Here is a 22,684-nt window from a genome sequence, read left to right as displayed (position 1 = left end):
GTGTTCTTGACATTTTATTCTAGAATGAAATAAAAGCCCACACAGACTTTGAAGCAGTGAGGAAATTTTACTTAAAGAGAAGCAGTAGAAAAGATCGGCATCTGCTGTAGGGTGCGGCGGGCCACGTGACGGAAGGTCCTCAGGGGCCTTGATTTCCTCCTTGGAGGAAAGGACTTAGGCTGGCAGATACATTATACAAAGTGAAGTGGAAACCTCTGGTTTCTTGGGAAAGTCAGTGGTGTCCGATGGTGTTTTGCTGGGACAAACATGTGAAGGAATGCTTTCCTGAAGCAGACACAGAAGAGCGGATGTTTGATGAAGGATTCATTGCTAACAAGACACTCTCTCTCTCTCTCTCTCTCTCTCTCTCTCTCTCTCTCACACACACACACACACACACACACACACACACACCATGACAGAAGTATCATTTGGTATGCAGACAGCAGAGTCCACGGTTCTTGGAAAGTCTCTAGATGTTCTAACCTTGCCGTTGGCTTTTGGAGTCTTGCTTCTGGCTAACTGTTTATAAACTGAATATGTCAACCCAGGATATGGTCATGCAGAGAAAGGCTTGGGGCTATTCTGGGATCCTGAACGCACAATGTTCGTATCTCCGTAATAAAGACTGTCCATTGGCTTCATCCTGTGCCTGAGTGGTTTCCTCTTATGGTTACCTGACAATGTCTCTACCATCAGTGAGATACGGTTTACTTAGATTAATTAGCTGAATAATATCTTTATTCAAATAAATTATGTGTAATATAAACTTAGTGATTTTCTCTCTCTCTCTCTCTCTCTCTCAAAGTTTCACTCTATAATTCTGGCTGGCTTGGAACTCACTCTGTAGATCAGGCTGGCCTCGAGCACACAGAAATCTGCCTCCCTCTGCCTCCTGAGTGCTGAGACTAAAGGTGTAAGCCACCTCTCCTGGCTCAACGTCTTCATTTTAATAATCTCTAACCACGGCATTTGAAAGCTGGCTTATGTGTGTGTATATATGTGTGTATACATACATATATATGTATGTATGTATATATGAGATCATTTATTTGTTTAATTACATTATTTATTTGTATGTAGGAAGACATACACTGACATATTTGGTCATTGGAAGTCAGTTTTTCCCTTCCACGGTGGATTGAGCTCAGGTGCAGGCACTGTAGCAAGCAAGAGCCCTTAACCCGCCGTGCCATCTCGCCAGCCCTATTAGGCGCCATTGAAGGATTCTTACAGAGCTTAAATACTCTCAGCCTCAGTTGCTTCATTGGGGCCCTGCAACCATTTTGCCTAATTGCCACTGATCAAAGTTAGGATAGAAAAAAAAACTTCCACAAGTTTTCAATTTCCTAATTTGCTTTAATTAAATCTTGAGAGCCCAAGGACTGACTAACTGGTAATTGGAAAGATGCATTTTCTATATTCATGATTGTAATTGCATTAAAAAAAAAAAACCAGACGTCTTGCAAACGTGGTCATCGTGCCTCTGCCTCCCAAAGGCAATTGGTGAGTGATTCGTATCATCAATTGCAATTAGCTTATCAACATGTAAAATGCCGCCCACCCACCATTCAGCCTTGCCATTTTGTTTTCTTGCAGTGGCTTCAACTGTTAGGGCAGGAAGGAGGTGTGGGACCAACTACGCATTATTTTTAATTAATTAAAGGCCCCATCCTGTGCCTTCAATAGTAATAGTGACTTCAAGTTAAGGTTATTGGAAAAAAAATAAATAGCAGAAAGAGTTCAGCACACAGTAGGTCTGCAAAATTCTTGTCTTTTTGCTCATTTGTTTTTGTTTCTTTTTTTTTCTTCCTTTTTTTTGACACAAAGTCTTACTGTACTCTTGGTCTGGCTATCCTGAAAGTTGCCATGTACCTGAGGCTAGCTCAAATTGTCAATCCTCCTGTCTCAGATTCTTGAGTGTGGGATGGCAGGCGTGTGTGACCCCATTGGTGTCTTTCCTCACTGCTTCATATACGCAGAACATTTATTAAAAATTTTTACATCTCGCCAGACTGCAAGAGAGTGGGTTTTGTAGGTAATCAAGTGTCTCTTCAGTGCTGAGCGCTGGTGTTACAGTGGATAATGTTAGTGCACAGCCGTGCCTTGCTTTAAGCAGGAAGAGATAATTTATGAGCAATTGCCTTTAATCTTGATGAATACATTTCCTCGCTCTGTGTTAGAATCTTTTGCCAACAAATTTATTGCTCGGTTAATGATGTAACATCTTTGTCAAAAGTAATGGTGGGGAGCCTCAAGGGTTAAGATTTTTTTTTCACATGCTAAATTATAAGGGCTCCTTTTGATAAGTAGAGGTTATCCTGAGAATTAAAACACACACAGAGACACACACAGGGCACACGGACACACACACACACACACACACACACACACACACACACACACACACACACTAAAGCTATCCTACCCTACAATCTGTGGCTCAGCTTTTTGAAAAACATTTTTCCCCTCTTTGGTTGGAACACGGACAGATGCTTTGCTGAGGGTCGACAGTTACTCTATGTCAGAAGGGCTCCATTCTGCACAGTTCAGTGCCAGTGTCTATACGCAGGTCTCCGAGGTCAGACTGGTCTGAGCTCGCACTCCGGAATCCTCCAAACAGTTCTTAAAGCCGTGGGCTCCGTGCTTGTAGCCCTCGATCCCAGCGCCCCTTGTACAGTAAGTCTCTTCTTTTAAAGAATGGACAAAATGATACAGTCCCCATTTGAGTAAAGCTAGGAAATCATCAGCCAAGAGTCACTCGAGAGATCTATTGCTGAGCAAACCACGTGTCAATCACTTTGACAGACTTTGGCATTTAGCGAATTGTCTTGATTGACACACCCGCACTTTATTTTGTTAAAACCTTGAGAGGGCATTTCAAACAATTCTCAACTTGTGGGTCGCAACCCTTACGCAGAGGTCGTGGATCAGGTATCCTGCATATCAGGTATTTGCATTACAATTCATAGTAGTAGCAAAATTAAAGTTGTGAAGAAGGAATGAAACAATTTTGTGGCGGTGGGGTCACCATAGCATGAGGGGACCCAGCCGGGGTAAGGCAGTAACCCCCCATGGTCTCAGCTGGCTCCACAGGCACCAGCCGCATTCCCTGTGTTCCTTCTTGGGCCCTCCACACTGTGTTGCACCGACAGGGTGCATACCTGTCATTGCCACATCCCGCAAGTGTCTGTGTCTCTCCGGTGTTCCCCCAGCCATATTTCCTCTCTAGTTTCTAGAAGGTGCTAAGTTCTTCTCTACCCGAGGGATTTGACCCCCGCCCCTCCAGGCTCTAGTTACCCAGTCCTACCCCTTCCTCTACACCCCTTTCTCCTCTCTTCACTGCCTCAGATAGCTGCCTCCCTTCTCCCTTTTGGACCTCAGTTTAAATCTGAATTTTCAAAGGAACGCTCACTTTCTAAGCACCCAGAGAGTGTAGGTTAGCTTTATAAACATCTGTAGTTATAGTTTGTGGTTTTTACTTTTTCATTTATCAACCGTCTCCCTACCCCTGCTCTGCCGATGAAATTGTATGTTCTTTGGGAACAGAGATGATGGATTATGTATCTATCAGTGCGTCCGTGCGCGCGCGCGCGCACACACACACACACACACACACACACACACACACATGCGCGCGCGCTTCCTCTTCCAGTGAGATGAGTCCCCAGTCATGACTAGGAGTACTTACGGGAGAAGTATTTGAAATCTTTGTCTATGAGTATTTTAAGTATGGAAAAAATTGCTTTTAAATCTCTTTTTATTACTACATTTAATTTAAAAAATTTCATATATGTGTACTACATTTATATAATTTCCCCTCCCTCTCCTCTCTCCAACCCCTTCCATGTTCCATCCCCCCTCAAATTCATGGCCTCTTTTTCTTTAATTACTATTACGTTCTGTATACATATATATGTGTGTATATTGAACACATATGTATATGCTGTATATTTATACAATATATCTCTAGTATATAATATATCTCTAGATATACTATATGTATATATTGTATCTGTACAATATATTGTATATCTACATATAGTATAGATATAATATATTATATATCTATACAATGTATCTATATCTATACAATATATTGTATCTTTATATAATATATTATATATCTATACAATATATTGTATATTTATACAATATATTATATATCTATACTATATGTATTTGTCTCTATATATTGTACATCTATATAGTATATATGTATATATTTGTATATATATATAATATACAAATGCAACCTGCTGAATCCCTTTAGCATTTGCTTCTATGTGTATTTTCAGGGCTGATCACTTGGTATTGGATAGCTAATTAGGGGCTCATCCCTGAGGAGGACTAATTTTCTCTCTCTGGCTCATTAGTTGCCTGTAGCTCTTCATCTAGGGGCGAGGTCTTCTGAGATCCTCCCCATAGGCTTTGGCATGTCCACTGATGTCATTGTTTGGTTTTAATTAAACAGTCATAGTCTTGAGATTTCATGGGTACAGCTTCCCCGTCATAAACACAATCTTGAAGCCAACTTCCAGGTTCCTCAGCTCTTGCAATCTTCCTGTCCCATCTTACATGGTGTGATGGTCCCCTAGCCTTAAATGCAGGAGTTGTGTTGAAGATGTAACAACTGGGAGCAGGCACCTCACAACCAGTGTCCCTGTATTTTGACCTGCTGTAGTTTTCCATGATGGTCTCCATCTACTGATGAAGAGTTAGAACTATGTTTATCAGGATGACCTCCGAGCATAGGATGGAGATTAGATATGGCTTTTCATCTTTCTTTGGGTTGTTATGACCTTTTAGCTTGCTCCCATCTACAGGTTGAGAACAAAGGAATCTATAAAAGTATCAGTGCATCTGAATATTCTTCTGGACTGGAATCAAGAGTTCTTAGAAAACCATCGGTAAACCCAGAAACCAAGGATGATGACTTGACAGTTATTTTGACATATGATGAGTGCTACTGGAGATTAAATTTATAGCAATGTATTTGTTTAAAAAGTTTTGCATGTGATACTGACTGCTGTCAGTTGATTCCAAAGTTGTCACAACAAGGATTTAGAGCTAAAGAGATTCCTTCTAATTTGTACATTTTCCGTGTGTTCAAAGGACATTGTCATCCTGGTCATTGTATACAAGTACACTTCACCATATAAATTTAATAGAAACATATAACAACTTAGCTCATAAAATCTACAAAAGAAAAATGTCAAATTTTTGTGATAAAATGTAGCGACATTTGTACTTAGCGGATTCTATCAACATGATTATTATTGACTACTTAAGGGTCAGATGATCTCTAATTATGGCTAGTGTGAACTTAACACATTTTGATATTAACTAAAAAGTCTTTTTTTTTTCTTCTGGTAGCACCTTAACAACAGCACACTATAATTTCATTGGTCCAGGGGGTAACAACCAAATCAGACAGAACACATTAGTTCATTTACTACTGGGAATGCTTAATTAGGAATGCCTTGGCCAGCAAACCGAGACCAAATTGTGATTCAGGAAAGAAAGGGGTGTGGGATGCTAAAGCTTGATGTTTTCCTCTGGGTGCTGGGTGATCGGAGAAGGGGGAAGGAAAACCAAACGCAAGAACTATGGTTTTTGAAGCATCTATAAACTTCATTTGCACAAGTCTCCCTTCAGTTAACTGAGGATTACGGTCTGGCTGTATTGGGCATTGGAGACTCTGCTTCCCTGTTATAGGCACAGGTCAGAATACACGGGCAGATTTGCCCGCATGTCCCAGCATGTGCTTGCTCTTTGTAGGAAACACTGTGGTTTCCTATAAATAAGCTCTCTGTTTATTTAGGAACATCCTTCTCTTAATTAGCCTCACATTCCAACACTGCTTACTTCCATCTTCTTTACCAAAGCACAGTGGTCCCACAGATCCCATCTGCGGGGACTTCGTATGGGGTACCCACCTCCTTACTAGACAATCATGATGGGGGAAGAGACAGTGAGAGGACCTGGCAACAGGAGAAAGGGCGCTTGGAGGATGAACTTTCCCTTGATTTTAGTGGCAGCTTTCCAGGTTGGTTCTTCCTCCCAATGGGCTAGCCTGGGGAACACAGAACAGCTGGCATCTGGGTAATGGAACCTTTCCTCTGGCTTTGCCATAGAGTGAAGAGGAGATGATGTACCTCAGTCTCCCTTGATCTACTTTTAGAGCACTCAGTGTTTTCTAAGGACCATCTACAATGAGACTGAAGTAGGCCTGTCAGTGGCCTGTCTTGGTGACACATCCTTCTTTAGAAGTCTTTTTTTTCCTTAGGGTCTGTGGATGTCAGGGATGTTGAGTAATATACATTTGCTACCAGCAAGGAAGTACTTAGTATGTGGACGTTAGATGATTAATGATAAAAGTTCCTCCTGCCTCCCTACAACTTTTGGGGTGTTTCAAAAATAGACTATTTAAATAGAGGTGATCTTCCTAAAGCAGCACACACATGGCTTTCCACTGAGGGGGAATCTCACAAGCTTCTGGGCAGAGTGTGACTGGCATATTGGCAAACACTGCATTTTAATGAATTTCCACTGCCTCATTCTGGTCCGGCTTAGAAATACATTAAAATTGGAACCAGCCCATTTTAACCTGCCCACAGAATACCAGTTTAGAAAAAAGTCAAGCCATGACATTCAGGTTTGAAACTGGTTTCAAGCTTCCTGTCACTGTTTCCAGAGATGATGAACAGACTCTGTTCACCCTATCAGTAGTCATCCCATGGCTCTGATTAGCTAGGCCTTACGGCCCTGGTCCAGTAGCCATGGTGATGCAGCTTTGGTGTGAATATATACATCAGGGAAAGCTGAAGGAAGCACTGCCTACCATCTCAGGAAGCTTCTAGACTGTGCAGATGTGCACCCGCCCACTGCGAGGGACAAAAAGTGCAAGCTGGGTTGGGTGAAGCAGGAAGAGCATCAGGAGAACACAGAGGCAGATGCAGATGGGGTTAGGAATGGCGGCACACTGCAAGAATCCATAAGACTGTGTGCCCTTCTCGGTGCCTGGGAGATCCTGACTCGTATGAAAACCAATGAACTCTGTGAATCCTCTCTGAATCCTCACTGAGTGTAATCAATTACTACTGCTATCCTGACTAATTATAATGATAATTAAAACTCAAAGCTTCTCTGTAGCAGTTTCATAGTGGGGTGTGGAAGGGATGTGAAGGCAACCAGGAAGACAGCGCAGTACTGAAAAATCGAGGCAATCCAGGCAGCACACACTTTGTGTAGAAGTAAAGTCAGAGGTAATGTACCTTCAAGATTTACAAGGCCAGTACGTCTCCTTCCACCCCTAGGGTTCTATGACACTTGTGTAGCGTGTTTGCAGAATAGTGTTTATCATGTTGTACATGCCCAACTGAGAAATGAAGAGTTTAGGAACTTGAACAGTGTCTTAGTTAGGGTTTTACTGCTGTGAACAGACACCATGACCAAGGCAACTTTTAAAAGGACAACACTTAACTGGGGCTGGCTTTCAGGTTCAGAGGTTCAGTCCATTGTCATCAAGGCAGGAACATGGCAGCATCCAGGCAGGCATGGTGCAGAAGGAGTTGAGGGTTCTAAATCTTTATCTGAAGTCTGCTAGTGGAAGACCTACTTCAGGCAGCTAGGACTAGAGTACTAAAGCCCATATGTACAATTATACACCTACTCCAACTAGGTCACAGCTATTCACTCCAACAAGGACACACCCACTCTAACAAGGCCACACCCACTCCAACAAGGCCACACCCACTCCAACAAGGCCACATCTCCTAATAGTGCCACGCCCTGGGCCAAGTATATACAAACCACCACAAACAGGAACCTCAGTGGCAAGCCTCACCAGCAGAATACAAGAAATGAAGGAGATAAGTCTCCTATACCGCTTTGTCCTTAGTGTCCAGCATAGAGCTTGTATATATAGGAGGTACCCAGAAAACCATTTTTGAAACACCCAGTGGAATAACTGGGTGACTCTAAGTCTGGAAAAGAAGACATAAAATTGGGAGATGATTTAGGAACTAAAATGGGAAAGGTCTGGTTGATGATAGGTGGTACAGGGTTGGTGTAGAGGAACTGAACTCTTTAAGAATTCATAATGATGCATCGTAGTGAGATCTAGCATCTCATCTTGGCTGAACAAGTGCTTTGAGGGTTTGTGTTTATATCCATGCTTGTGATGCTCTCAGCCTTGGTCACAGATGTCTCCTACTGTAGGACTTCGCTTTCTACAGGATAGGTCAAAGCCTCTTCTTCCTCACCAGATATCCTAAGTAATCCACCTGGTCTGTGAATGCTGGACCAAGACATCTCCATATGCTTAGGTGTAGAGCTGGAACATACCTGTTGCAAGAGAATGGAGTTCAGATGAATATAACTTCCTAATAGGCAGCTGCCGTTTATGGACAGAGAAGATCCTTCCAGGAAGTAATGGTTTCTAATTATTATAATGGTGGCTGAGGGTTGTCTCCTAAAGAAGATTGTGGTATGAGATGCAAACCTGAACAACATGACTTTTCAATAGTATGAGAGACTCTGCCTCCATGAATTCAATGTAACTTTCATAACATAATAAGTTAGAGATTTTATTTGAGACTCTGTCTAGGGAAGCTGGTAGGCCAACTGCAGATCTTTAACTCTCCCTCACCTCTTATAAAATCTCCTAGTCTCATTACAGCTCTGTAGCTCTGTTGCAGACCAACTGCTGAGCAGCCCCCATGCCTTTGGATCACAAAGGTCTTTCCCTCCTAATTTCTCTCCCTCCTCTCATTGCTTTATCTTAGCCCCCAGCTCCTGCTAGCACTGCCTAAAAACCCACAGGCCACACCTGACAGAAAACCAGGTCGACTGAGTGCAGATCATTGTCTCTCCCTCCATTCCTTCAAGCCCAGTTCCCCACTCTTATCCTCAAATCTGCTATCCAGTCCCCCATTCCTATCCCCATCTCTGATATCCCATCAGCCTTGCTGCAGGCTTCCCTCACCCTCTGCCCCCATTCCCAGGGACTAAGCAGATCCTATAGGAGACACCCCACTTTTCTCTCTCCCCTGTATCCTCTCAGCACCCCTCCCCTAGCCCATCTCCAATTTTACATGTTAGCTCCCAATAAATATAGAAACATTTTACCAGGAACACCAGTGGCCACACCTATCAGGATCCAAGGAGAATTTCCCATGAGGCAACACATACTTTTAAGGACCAGAAAGGGCTACAGAAATCAAGGTGGGGTATGCTCACCCAACAAAGACAAGACCAGACATCAGCACCTAGAATTACAATCTTCTCAAATTCAGATGCCTAGGTGCCAGTGTAAAAACACAATAACAACCAGGACAAGAAGCTTCTACTAAAGTTTGGGAATCCTACTACAGCAAGCCTAGACTATTGGAACATAGCTAAAACACAAGAAAAAAAAAACAAACGTAAAATAGCCTTCTTGCACATCATAGTGGTTCTTATAGAAAAAAAATCAATAAATATCTTTTAAAAAATCTGTGAAAACACAAACAGTGGAAAGAAATGAATAAAGTAGTTCGAGATCTGAAAGTGGAAATGGAATCAACAAAGAGAACTCAAACTGAGGAAAGTTTGAAAATGAAAAGTTTAGGAACTTGACCAGGAACCTCAGCAGCAACCCCCAACAACAGAAAACAAGAAATGAGAGAGAATGTCAGACACTGAAGGTCTGATAGAAGAACTGGATACCTTCGTCAAAGCAAATATTAAATCTAAAAATACCCTGTCACAAAACATCCTGGAAATCTGGGGCTATGAAAAGACTAAACCTGAAGATAATAAGAATAGAGAATGCCGAAGGATCCCCCAGTCAAAGGAACCAAAAATGTTTTCAACAAACCATAGAAAAAAAACTTTCCTAACCTAAAGAAGGGGATGCTTATAAAGGTAGAAGAAGCATACAGAGCACCAAAGAGACTGGACCAGAAAAGAAAGTCCTTTTGGTACACCACCACCACCACCACCACCACCAACCATCATCATCATCATCGACAACAACAACAACAACAACAACAACAACAACAGAATATTAAAAGCTGGAAGACAAAAAGACCAAATAACATATAAAGGCAAATCTATTTTCTCAGTGGAAAGTTTAAAATCCAGAAGAGCCTGGAAAGATGTTCTATGGACTCTAAGAGACCACAAATGCTGCCCCAGACTACTATACCTAGCAAAAATTTCAACTACAATAGATGGAGAAAATAAGACATTCCATAATAAAACCAAATGTATGCAATATCTGTCTACAAATTCAGCCCTACAGAAGGCTCTAGAAGGAAAAATCCAACCTAAACAGGTTAACCACACACAAGAAGATACAAGGAATGAATAATCCCAGACCAGAAAATCAAAAGAGCGGAAACAAATACCCCCAAACCAAAGACATCACAGGGACCAACAAGCACTGCTTATTAATGTCTCTCAATAAAAGGGCACAGACTACCAGAACGAATGTGAAAACAGGATCCATCCTTCTGCCGCACACAAGAAACACATCTCAACATCAAGGATAGACATTACTGCAGGGTAAAGGGTTGGGAAAAGACATTCCAAGCCAATGGTCTGAAGAAGCAAGCTGGTGTAGACATTGTAATATTTAACAGAAACAAAGTAGACTTCAAACCAAAACTTATCAAAAAAGATATTGAAGAACATTATATACTTATCAAAGGAAAAATCTCCCAAGATGACATTTAAATTCTTAACATCTATTCCTCAAACTCAAGGGCACCCAAAAGAAACACTACTACAGCTTAAATCATATACTGAGAGCTCTCCACTGATAGTAGGATACTTCAGTTACCAATATGTAGTTCATTCAGACAAAAACAGGGAAATACTGGAGCTAACAGAAGTTATGAACCAAATACCTAACAGGTATTTACAGAACATTTCACTCAAATGCAAAAGAATCTATCTTCTCAGCACCTCATGGAATTTCTCTAAAATTGACCACATACTCTGACACTAAAGAAATCTCAACAGATATAAAAATTTGAAATAACTCCTCTGACCACCATGCATTCAAGTTGTCTAGCAACAACCACAGAAACAACAGAAAACTTACAAACCAATAGAAACTGAATGACTCTCTCTTGGATGAAAAATGGGTCAAAATATATTTCTACAAAGTCTTTAATTTCTTTCTTTGAAAATGAATACACAGCAAACTTAAACACATGGAACACAGTGAAAGCAGTGCTAAGAAGAAAGTTCATATCACTAAGTACCTACATAAAAAACTGGGAAGATCTCATACGAGCGACTTAACAGCACACTAAAAAGCTCTAGGACAAAAAGAAGTAATCACATCTGAGAGGAGTAGATGACAAGAAATAATTAAACTTGGGGCTGAAACAAAGTAGAATCAAAGAGAACAATACAGGATCAATGAGATGAAGAGTTAGTTTTTTGAGAGACTCAAGACAGATAAAAACCTCATCCAAACTAACTAAAAGGCAGAGGGAGAATATCCAAATTAACAAAATCAGGAACAAAAAGGGGGCGTAACAGCAGACACCAGGGAAATTCAAAGAATCATTAGGTCATACTTTAAAAACCTGTACTCCACAAAATTGGAACATCTAAAATAAGTGGATAATTGTCTTATATACCATTTACCAAAGTTTAATCAAGATCAGATAAGCGATTTAAATAGACCTATAAAAAATAGAAGCAGTCATTAAAGTCTCTCAGCCAAAATAGCCCAGAGCCAGATGGTTTTACTGCAGAATTCTATCAGATTTTCAAAGAAGAGTTAACACCAATATTCTTCAAATTATCCTACAAAATAGGAGCAGAAGGAATATCGTCCAATTTGTTTTATGAGGTCCTGATATCCAAACCACACAGAAACTCAACAAAGAAAGAGAATTACAAATCAAATTCCTTTATGAACATAGATGCAAAATTTCTGAAAAAATATTTGCAAACCAAATCCAATAACCCTGCAAAACGTTTAGCCACTGCAATCAAGTAGGATTCAACCCAGAGATGTAGGGATGGTTTAACATATGTAAATCAAAAGGTGTAATTCATTATACAAACAAACTGAAAGACAAAAACCACGTGGTCATCTCTTTAGATGCAGAAAAGGCCTTTGACAAAATCCAGCAGCGCTTCATGATAAAAGTCCGGGAGGCAACAGGCATACAAGGGACTTACATCAACATAATAAAGGCAGTTTACAGCAAGCCCATAGCTAACATAAACAGAAATGAAGAGAAACTCAAAGTAATTCCATTAAAATCATGAACAAGACCAGGTTGCCCACTCTCTCCATATCTATTTAATATAGTACTTGAGATCTTAGCTAGAGCAAGAAGACACGTGAAGGAGATCAAAGGGATACAAATTGGAAAGGAAAAAGTCAGAGTATCTTTATTGAAGACGATATGATAGTATACATAAGCAACTCTATAAACATTCTACCAGAAAATTCCCTACATCTGATAAACACTGTCAGCAAAAGTAGCTGGATGCAAAATTAACCCCCAAACATCAGTTACCCTTCTCCATGCAAATGTCAAATGGGTTGAGAAAGAAATCAGGGAAACAACCCTCTTTACAATTGCTCAAATGATAATTAATATAAATTTATATTATATTTATATTATATATTATTAATTATATTAGTTATATATTTACGCTAATTATATATAGTAAATATAATTATGTATAATTAAACATTATAATTGTATTATAATTATAACATAATTGTTATGCATTATATATTTTATATTATATATTACATGTATTCCTAAACTATATACATATATGAAGTCAATGTAAGTGAAATTTCTAAATAATGGGGAGACATCTCTTGTCACCAAATGGAGTTTCCTATGTCAGGATTGGGTTACCTTTAATTGAGTTGATGGCCAAATGGGTCTCAGGGGAATCTGTAAATAACCCAGGCTGTTGCCAAGACTATAGGTTGCTCTCCACAAACTGGTGGTGAGGCCACATTGCTGAAGATGACACCTGCACAGCTCGTCGATGGAGAGGATGTGCTGGTGCCTGCATAGAGCCTTTATCCTTGTGTCCTACTCTCTTTGCTAAGGGAAGGTATTCTGCACACTCCCAAGAGTGCAGAATGTTAACAATGTTAACACCCACCCAGCCTCAAACCCTTTGATCTACAATGCTGTCCTGCCTGTAAGATGTTCTGGGGCAATAGTGGTTCATAGCTTGTGGGAGTAATCAACCGATATCTGATTTGACTTATGACTATTCTACCAAGTGGAACCCACACCCTACACTGCCTGAGTGACCAAAAACCTCAGACTAGATAGCCCAGAGACTTAGGGTAGAACTAAATACAGTTGTTCTAAAAAACAAAACAAAACAAAAAAAAAACCAACCAACCAACCAACCAAAAACCTGTAGCAATAAAACGACTCCTAAAGACCTTGGGCTGTACTTCTAGGTCAGTGCCTTGCTCAGACATTATCCGAGAATCTCCCCCTTGCAGCAAATGGGAACAAACAGATTCATAGGCAGGCATTATGCAGAGTGTAAAATTTGGAATACTCGGCCCCAAATAGGATATCTCCATCAAATTCCTCCCCTCACAGCTCAGGGAATCCTGAGGAAGAGAAAGCAGAATGTAAGAATCAGAGGAGATGGAGGACGCCAGGAAAACAAAACCCTCTAAACCAATATAAGCAAAGCTCATTGAACTCACAGAGACAGGCGCCCTACACAGGAGACTGCACTGATGGCTTCCGGCTTAGAGTTTTATGGATTTCTGAGCGTGGGTCTCTTAATCTTGTGCCGTCTTCTAGGCTTTTTAAAAAATTCTATTTGTTTGTTATGATGTTTTAAAAATCATATTATATATTATGTTAACTATATTACATTAATGATATTATTATCTCTTAGGGGTCCGTCTGTTTTCTAACGAGAGACAGAAAGGGGGTGGATCCAGATAGGAACAGATATGGGAAGGATCTAGGAAGAGTGGAGGGTGGGGAAATCTTAATAAGCACTTAGTATATGAGACAGATATTTCCATGAAAAGAAAAACAGGGCCTGTGGAGCAACATGCCTAAGTTTTATTTTGACTTCTGCGATCCGTGTCTTACCCATGATCCTCGTCTGTGAGGTGACACACGTCAGTGGTCAGAAATAACAAAGAGAATGTGAAAGACTATTACCAGAAATGGATGGAAGAACAGGCCCAGAGCCGGACAGACAAAACAACAGCGGCCTTTCAACAAGGAAAGACCCCTCTGGCTCTGTGCTCTGCTCCTCCGCCTGCAGGGGCCATGATCCCATCTCCCCCCCCAGTTTCCGGGTCCTCCTCGGCCTGGCATGATGCCTGTGTGGCACATGGGAGGCCCTCCCAAGATGCCAATGATGGGCCCTCCTCCTTCTGGGATGATGCCTGTGGGACCAGCTTCTGGGATGAGACCGCTCACGGGAGGCCACGTGCCCATGATGCCTGGACCTCCAGTGATGAGAGCTCCCGCCTGTCCTATGATGGTGCCCACAAGGCCTGGCATGACCCGGCCAGACAGATAAGAGCAGAAGCGCTCTTTATAATAGTTTTGTATTTCTTGTTCTCTTCCACCAGGAGCTCTTGGTGCTGAGCCTGAGTGTTTACTAAATGCATAACAAGGAAACTTCCCTTCCTAAGAGAGAGTGCTTTTGGATGGAGAAGTGATACCAAAAAGTGTGGTTTTCATTTATATTGTGAAATGTGAAAATAAAATCATCAACTCTTTTAGTTAAAAAGAAAAAGAAAAAAACGTAAAAAATAGTAACTGTAGAAAGAATGCAGCATACAGCTAGCACCTCATATATTTATTTAATTTATCATAGTGGGTTATTAAAGGTTCTTCTGACCTTTTCTAGTGAGATGAATACTTCCAAAACAAGTCACACTGCTGTGTAACTTAGCACAATGCCAACGTAGACTAGAGCTCTGAAGGCATCGGAATAAGATGAATAAGACATTCTGCTTGATCCAGAATTTCCATATCTAGAAATTAATATAAAAGACCTTCTATGAGTGACTTAAATGATCAAGATTCAGAGTATTAGCCATACATAGATTTTATAACTACTGCTTCTCATAGGAAAACATTGAGAATAACTTGAATATGAATGATAGTTAAATATAAACAGAACAATATTTGGTCATTAAAATGTTATCATACCTCCACACTTATAGGAAAAGATGTGTTAAAGCAGTATCAATAAATAAACCATTAATAATATCTAGAGTATAATGTGGCTTTTTTGTTACTTGCATATGCATTTAAGGCTTTTTTGAAAGATAAAATCATTTTGAAAGTTTATAAAAAGTGATGCTTTGATATTTGGTATTGCAGAAAACATCTCTTAGAAAATTTAGTTGCAAAATATTGTATATTTGTTCTTTTTTTTACAGTATTATTGTTTATTTGGTGGAGGGAAATACTTTACCTTCTATTGGGTGTTTATGTTGGATAAATGAGACATGACTACTTAGCCTGCAACCTTTAATACCAGTAACTGCATTAATATAAAACTTCTTCTGTTTTATAATTTTATATTAAAAATATAAAACAGAAGAAGAATATGGCTTTAAGTGGTGGCTCTTGGCATGCAGAACACATGATGTAAAGTTACATAGAGCATTGCAAACATTTTCAGAAAAAAAAACCCCTATTTATTCATAAAGGCTCTTTTCAAAATTTACTTGAACCTAAACATAGATTCTACCTCTTAATTATTTTGATAATTAATATTTCAGGTGATTTGTTGGCATAAACCCGGACCAGGATCAGCACGGCCTGTGTATTTTCTACCTCCAATAAGGCCAACAGCTTTTAGTGAGAGGCTGTAGGCGCCCACCTTCTCCCTGTACCGCCAGCCTTGCCTGTGAGTGCTTTACTATGGCTCCGGGGTGTTCTGGATGGCCAAGGAAGACCCCAGTCACTGCCGTGTTCTCCTCATCTATGGGAGGCAGAGGAAGAGACTGAGGATCCTCTAGACCAAAGAGCCCTTCCTTATTCACCCCATGTCAGCCTCAAAGTGTCCCCAGTTTCTTCTGCTCCCCGCCCCTAAATAACAAGCCTGCTAATCCTGCAGACTGGGGTGGATGAGATCTGTTCTTGCCATGAGCAGATTCTGATCTATTAAGGACCAAGGCTGCTTCACCAGGGACTTCTGGAGGCCCAGCCTTCCCCTGCATTAAAGATCTTCACGTGTCTTTAACATGAACATCATTCACTTATTAGTAAAAACCCAAATCTTTAGAAAGAAAAGCAGGTGACACAAATAGATAAATCCTTCATAAATAAAATGTAGAAAAGATGTGTCCAAAAGAGGCAACTGTCTTTACATTTCAAATCATTACACATCCGTGTTACACTTTTCTCCTTCTCAAATATTGTATAAATACCCATTCCTTCTGTTTAGTGGTATCAGTTTTCCTCTAGTAGAATTTACATTTCTGGAGGAGGAGGGATTTCAATTGTTTCCCTAACAGTTGTTGAGCTTCCGTCCTAGAGCCATTGATGAGTTAGTGAGTGCACAGCATTTTCATAACAAAGGGAAAACACCAGGACATTATTACTAAAGATGCTCGAATTCCTGGTGGGCTGATGTCCTCACCTTCTATGACAGGCCAGAAACTCCCACAAGGAGTGGGTGAACTGGCTTCCCAAACTGTGGTCGCATTTACTTTAAATAGAACTGTTTCGAAGCAGTAGATGCAAAATGAGTCGTCGGTGACCTTCTGTTTCCCACCTACCCTTGTCATTTATGTTGAAGTTTTTCTAGACCAGGTGTTCAGTGGCTTGCCCTGGGAGAGCATGTTCCTAAGTTAGATGTGTCAGCAACTTTTTCATAAGATGGCCTTTGGGTGCGCTTTCTAATGAAGTGGTAAGACAGCACACTTTTCACACAACTCCAATCTCTCTGCTGATTTTGAATTGCGATAGTTTAAACAATTCTAGTGAAGGGCTGGGACAGTGGCTCAGTGGTTAGCACACTGGTTGATCTTCCAGAGGACCTGGTCTCAATCAGAGCACTCATGTGACAGCTCCTTAGCTCATGTGAAGAACCTTTAGCTCCATTTCCAGGGGATCCAATGGCCTCTGTGGGTACTTCATGCACATGGTACCCAGATATATATGCAGACAAAATGCTCCCACACATAAATCTTTAAAAAATCATGGTAAGCTGGGTGGTGGTGGAGTACGCCTGTAATCCCAGCACTCTGGGAGGCAGAGGCAGGCAGATTTCTGAGTTCGAGGCCAGCCTGGTCTACAGAGTGAGTTCCAGGACAGCTAGGGCTATACAGAGAAACCCAGTTTCGAAAAAAAAAAAAAAAACCAAAATCCAAAAAACCAAAATAAATAAATAAATAAAATCATGGCAAGACTTTCTTATTTATTTCGTATCGTGGACGGAGGCTGTTGGGACATCATCTTTTTATCCGTCCATTTTATCTGGAGCCCTCCTCTAGGGTCTCCCAGCAAGGATAAGCGTGCAGGACGTAAGAATGGCTTGAAGACCTGAGAAGGCGCGATCGGGGTAAATCTCATGTATTCATAAATGGGCCTTGGGGGAAAAGGTATTTTTTCAATGAAACCTGATCATAAATACAATGGCGGCTACCATGTACCGTGAGGACAGAGTCTGGATGAGAAGGAAGCCAATGTTAATCACACACCTTGCAGAACCCAACCCACATTCCTTGAAGATTCTTCCCCCTCGTCACCTGGAAGTTGCTTCTCAACTCTTGCAAGTAAGTGCTTTCCACCAGAACACTACAAATCAGAAGAACTGAGGCTTGCCTAAGGCTAATCTGTGGTCGCTATTGCCCCGGCTCAGATCCGAGGCACTAAATGTTACCAGTGTGCCGAAGGTTCCGGGACTGATGGAGCCCTTGAGTTCTATGCTCATGCATCTATTACTTCTGCCAAGTGGAAGTATCTGCTTATCTATCTTGTCATGGGCCTCGTCTCTTTTTCTTGCCCTTCATCTTCCTTCCTCTGGCCCTACTGAAACACACACGCCATGATTATTCACGCTGTTCATAACTCAAGTTCTCCACTCGCCTTTGCATCCGCCATGTTCTTCGCCCCATTCCACGCCTCGTCCGGTCCCCAGGTTCTTCTGCTGCTTGACATTGTATGTGTGACTGCTAAATACAAATGCCACCTGCCATGGAACCTTTGAATCCTTCATCTTATCCTCTAGCTAATTCAAAAGTAGAGATCCTGAGAGTAGGCAGGAGCATTGGTGACTGAGTATAGCCAGCGTTTAAAGACAGTTGTCAACAAAGCAGGTGAATTAAAAATGATTAATTAAATGGCCGATTATTCGTTACACAGGGAGATGGTTTTGATGAGGTTTTCAGAATGAAAAGTGCCACGCTCACTTCATGGGGTGGGGGAGGGTGATAAAGGGAATAGTTTTTATATCAAGAGCTATTTTGAGAAACATGAGACTTGCTGTGAACCCAGCAAGTGGTAGTGGTGGAGGCATGTTCCTATTAACACAGCTCTGCATTGTTTTCTCCGTGTCCCCAGGAGATGCTGGCTTGTGTCTACACTCCCAGAAGCCGCCTGCTTCTGCTGCTCATGTGTTCATCTCCACAAATTGACTTCTGAGGAAGCAGAAGAAACTTTGTTAGATGAAGAATAGTTTTTTTTTTCTTATTGTTTAGAGTCTGGGTCCAAACTTAGCAAAACGGAGGTTAGAAGTTATTTCCAGAAGATTCTATTTCTTGGTAGCACTTTATCTATTAATAGTTTCTGGCTTTTCCATTTTCCCCACAGCTGTGCTTTCTAAATTCTGATACACTATTTGATCTTCAGAAACGTGTTGGCGGTGGCTCTCTGATTAGACACATGGTCTAGTGTGCTTGCTGTCATCAGACCAGATGACGATCCAGATGTTTGTCATTGTACAAGTTGGTTCACAGAGCACTTGGGGTGGACTGTTTTGATAATCCTCAAAATACCCTCATGAGGCAGTATGGCCACAGTCCTTCAGCAGGCGCTTGCTATCATTAACCCTAGCTAAAAGCTTGGCATAGAGGCTGAGTTTGCAAGTCCATCTCCTAGTGGCTACGTGCTCCTCTGGAGACCATGTTTAATAGGTACTTTCCTATGAGACCAGCTTATATACCACATACTGTACTGCCGCCTGCAATGCCCTACATATGTTTGCAATTCCTGTCATATTCAGTATCTTCTTTATGATTCCTCATGGCCTACTAAGTCTTATCCAGCTCTGCTTTTGCATGCTGAAGATCTCCTCCCAATTAACTTCCCAGTGTTAACAAACGTTGTCAATACTCAGGCCCTCACAGTAAGTCTAATATTATTGGTTTTTGTTTTCAATTTTTCCAATTTGTTATAATACAGCCTTCCAAGTTTCCTTTTCCTCTCAAATTTGAACCTGTTTTTACAAGTCCTCTAGCCAACAGGGATGCGCTTGTTTTACCCTACGAATGATGGGTCGGGCTCTGCTCGAAAGTTAGACAGGTAAAAGTGCCATTCCAGTTGGGAGGATGAAGACAGAAACTACTTAAAAAGTAAACATGAAATTTATCAGATGATCACAAGTGTTAAGAAGGACAAGCACCCTGCGAGTGCGACTCAGTGACAGAGCGTGACAAGCTTGAACAAGTCAGGTGGTGGCGGTGAAGATGGTGATGGTGGTGGTGGAGATGGTTGTGGTGGTGGTGGTAGAGGAGGTGGTAGTGATGGTGGTGGTCATGGTGGTGATGGAAATGATGGTGGTGGTGGTAGTGGTGATGGTGGTGGTGGTGGTGATTATGGTGGTGGTGGTAGAGCTGGTGGTGGTAGAGGAGGTGGTGGTGGTAGGGTGAAGAGGAACAGCAGGGAGTGATTTAGTGATTTCTCTTTGAGAAATGTGGTCAGGCAAGCCTTGTAACGTTGCACGCAGACATGGAAGGTCCTTACGGTGATAGAGCTTGACAGCAGATTGATTATCATTGTCACGTTGCTGTCATCTATGTAGATGTAGACACTGAGGCTGGACGAGGTCAGGGGTTTTCAGTAACAGGGTAGAATTATGAAGCATACACATCTATAATCTAGAAGACTTTCTGCTTCTTAGAGTATCCTATTATGTCATATTTTTTTCCTCAGGCGAGCTTATCAATTATTTGAAGATGTAATGGACGAAAGTTTTCCTTCCTTCCTCCCTTTGTTCTTCCCCCTCTTCCTCCCTCCATTTATATGTTTTAGAAAAAAATGGATTTATTTTTATTTATTTATTTATTTATTTATTTATTTATTTATTTATTTATTTATTTATGTGTGTGCATGCACACACACACATGTACATCTATAGAGGTTGGAAGAGAGCACTGGCTCTCTTGGAAGTGGAGTTGCAGGCAATTGTGGGTCATCAGAAGTAGATGCAGGGAACAGAACTCAGGTCCTCTTTGAGAGCAGCAATTACTCTTAACCGGTTATGTGGTGCTTGGTGCTATCACGTTGTGCACACAAGGGAAGCTCTTCACCAAGGTGGCTCTGCTGTTCATCAGTCTAGGATCTAAGCAAGGCCTCCCAGGAGAACGAAGTCACTGGCTGTACTTTATCAAGACCATGACCCTGTCACCACTCCCCAGTCAGGCATGCAGGTTCCGGGGAAGGTGATGTTTTCAGGTTTGGATTGAGACCAGGTTCCTGAGAGGAATCAGGAGGAGAGTTTAGATGTGGCTTGCCTTCCTCAAAATCTCACTGAATACAATTTGTAAGAATGACCGTATAGGAATTGCTGCCATGTTGACATACCGATATTTTCACCTGCTTGTTCCAATGTGAATAAACCAATCTGCTTTGAAGACCCTATGTAGCCTGCTCTTTCGTTGACCCGAGAGTTCACGAATGACTAGAAGACAAAGGCCCGGAGGGAGAGAAGATCGCTGAGCATTCAGGTGGGCGCCGGCCCCTCCGTAGCCTTTTGAATGGCTGGTATCATGGGGACAGTAGTTCGGTACTATGTTGTGGAGACCATCATTATTCAGATCCACGAGCCTGACGACTTTGGAAATGTCGCACGTCACTAGTGAGCAGTCATCTCCGGGACAACTGAAAGGAGCATTTTAGAAATCATTTGCCTCATTTCCTCCAGGGAAAGTATTTACTCTGCTTTTGACTATCTAGGGTTTTTTTTTTTTTTTAAAGTTTATTCATTTTATATGTACGAGTGTTTTGCTCTCATGTATGTAATATGCACCACATGGGTGCCTAGATCCAAAGAAGTCTAAAGAGGGTATTGCATTAGATTCCCTGGAATCAGAATTACAGAAGGTTGTGAGCCACTGTGTGTTTGCTGGGAATTGAACCAGGTCCTTTGTAAGAGCAGCAAGTGCTGAACGGTTTCTCTAGTCTGACTCCGTCTAGGTTTGTTTGTTTGTTTTTGATGTTGATTTGAAGCAGTACTCAACTGATTAATTAACTCAAGACCTTTGATATTGATTACCTTTCTTAGTTGTTTACTTATGGTAAAACTTTTATTCAACATGCACTTATTGAGTATTCATTGTATATTGGGCACTTTTCCAAAGATGGAGAATAATAGGTATTTTGAGAATAAAAATAGGCTCTGCCCTCAACATGCCTGAAGCCTTCTGGGAAAGCAGAAAACAAACGATGCTAGTAATGCTAACAACAGGACCAAACTGGTTACTTCAGGCCGCAGGTGTTGATCATGAAGCTCTGAAGACAATGTCTCACGGCACCCAGTGATGGTTGGTGGCTGTGCAAGGGTTGGTTGGTTGTATTTGAGGATAAGGACAAATTTCCAAGGTGCTACGGCAGTGGGTTTGGAGCTGAGACTTGAGAGATCGGAGCTGTGGCGGCTGTGTGTACTGCGGGGTGGGGGGTTGGGAGGGTGAGGGGGCGGGGACTCTCCATATGGAAGAGCAAACAGTGAGGTCAGAGGGCCTTGAAGTGGAAAGACCTCAGGAAGTTTCCGAAAAGGAAAGCAACATGGCTGGAACCCAGTCCTCAGTGAGACTGGGGTGAGGTGGCTGAGAGAAACAGGAACTAAATTGTGGAGGGTAGAGGGAGTAAGATGGGGGGGAACTTTGAATTTTATTTTGGAAGTTGTTATGTATAGGGTTTCTTTAAAAAGTAATTTTAAACAAGTGTGTATAAGGAAGATGCTAACCATGAAGGGAAATCTACCTAGGATTATTTTTTAACAAGAGTAATTTACCTCTTCTTGAAGACAGGTTGCCCTACAAGTAACAGCTATGTATAAAACAGATATATAAGTGTCCTTGGCTTTATGACAGTGGAAAAATCATTAAAATCCTCCACTCAAAAAGGGTATTCAAGGAGTTTTACATTGTTGTGTTCTTTAATTAATACAATGAGAGAAACAATTTTCTGCAATATAAAGATACAACTGAAGGAGCGGGTGGACCTCTGAGTGCCTGGACCTGTGAGTGCAAGGCAAGTCTGGTCTATGTAGTGAGTACCAGGACAGCTGGGGCTCTTTAGAGACTCCATGTCAAAAAACAAATAAAATAAAAATTAAAAGGAACTGATTAAACAGGCCACTAATGGAGAAAGGGGATGTTTTCACAAAACCAGTACTTTTCCACAGACCATCTGTAGTAGCTATTCCTGGTTGTCAACTTGACTATATCTGGAATGAACTACAATCCAGAACT

At 41.3% G+C, this 22,684-nt stretch overlaps 1 long non-coding RNA gene and 1 pseudogene across 1 annotated transcript in view; both read left to right on the top strand.

Moving 5' to 3' along the window:
- Positions 1 to 22,684, top strand: part of LOC127670729 (uncharacterized) — a 621,253-nt gene that overhangs the window by 162,531 nt on the left and 436,038 nt on the right. The window lies entirely within an intron of this gene.
- On the top strand, positions 14,071 to 14,550 carry LOC127670726 (U1 small nuclear ribonucleoprotein C-like; annotated as a pseudogene).

This window comes from Apodemus sylvaticus, chromosome 20 (genome assembly GCF_947179515.1).
Source record: "Apodemus sylvaticus chromosome 20, mApoSyl1.1, whole genome shotgun sequence".
Lineage (NCBI taxonomy): Eukaryota > Metazoa > Chordata > Mammalia > Rodentia > Muridae > Apodemus > Apodemus sylvaticus.
This window is presented reverse-complemented; position numbering and strand designations above follow the sequence as displayed.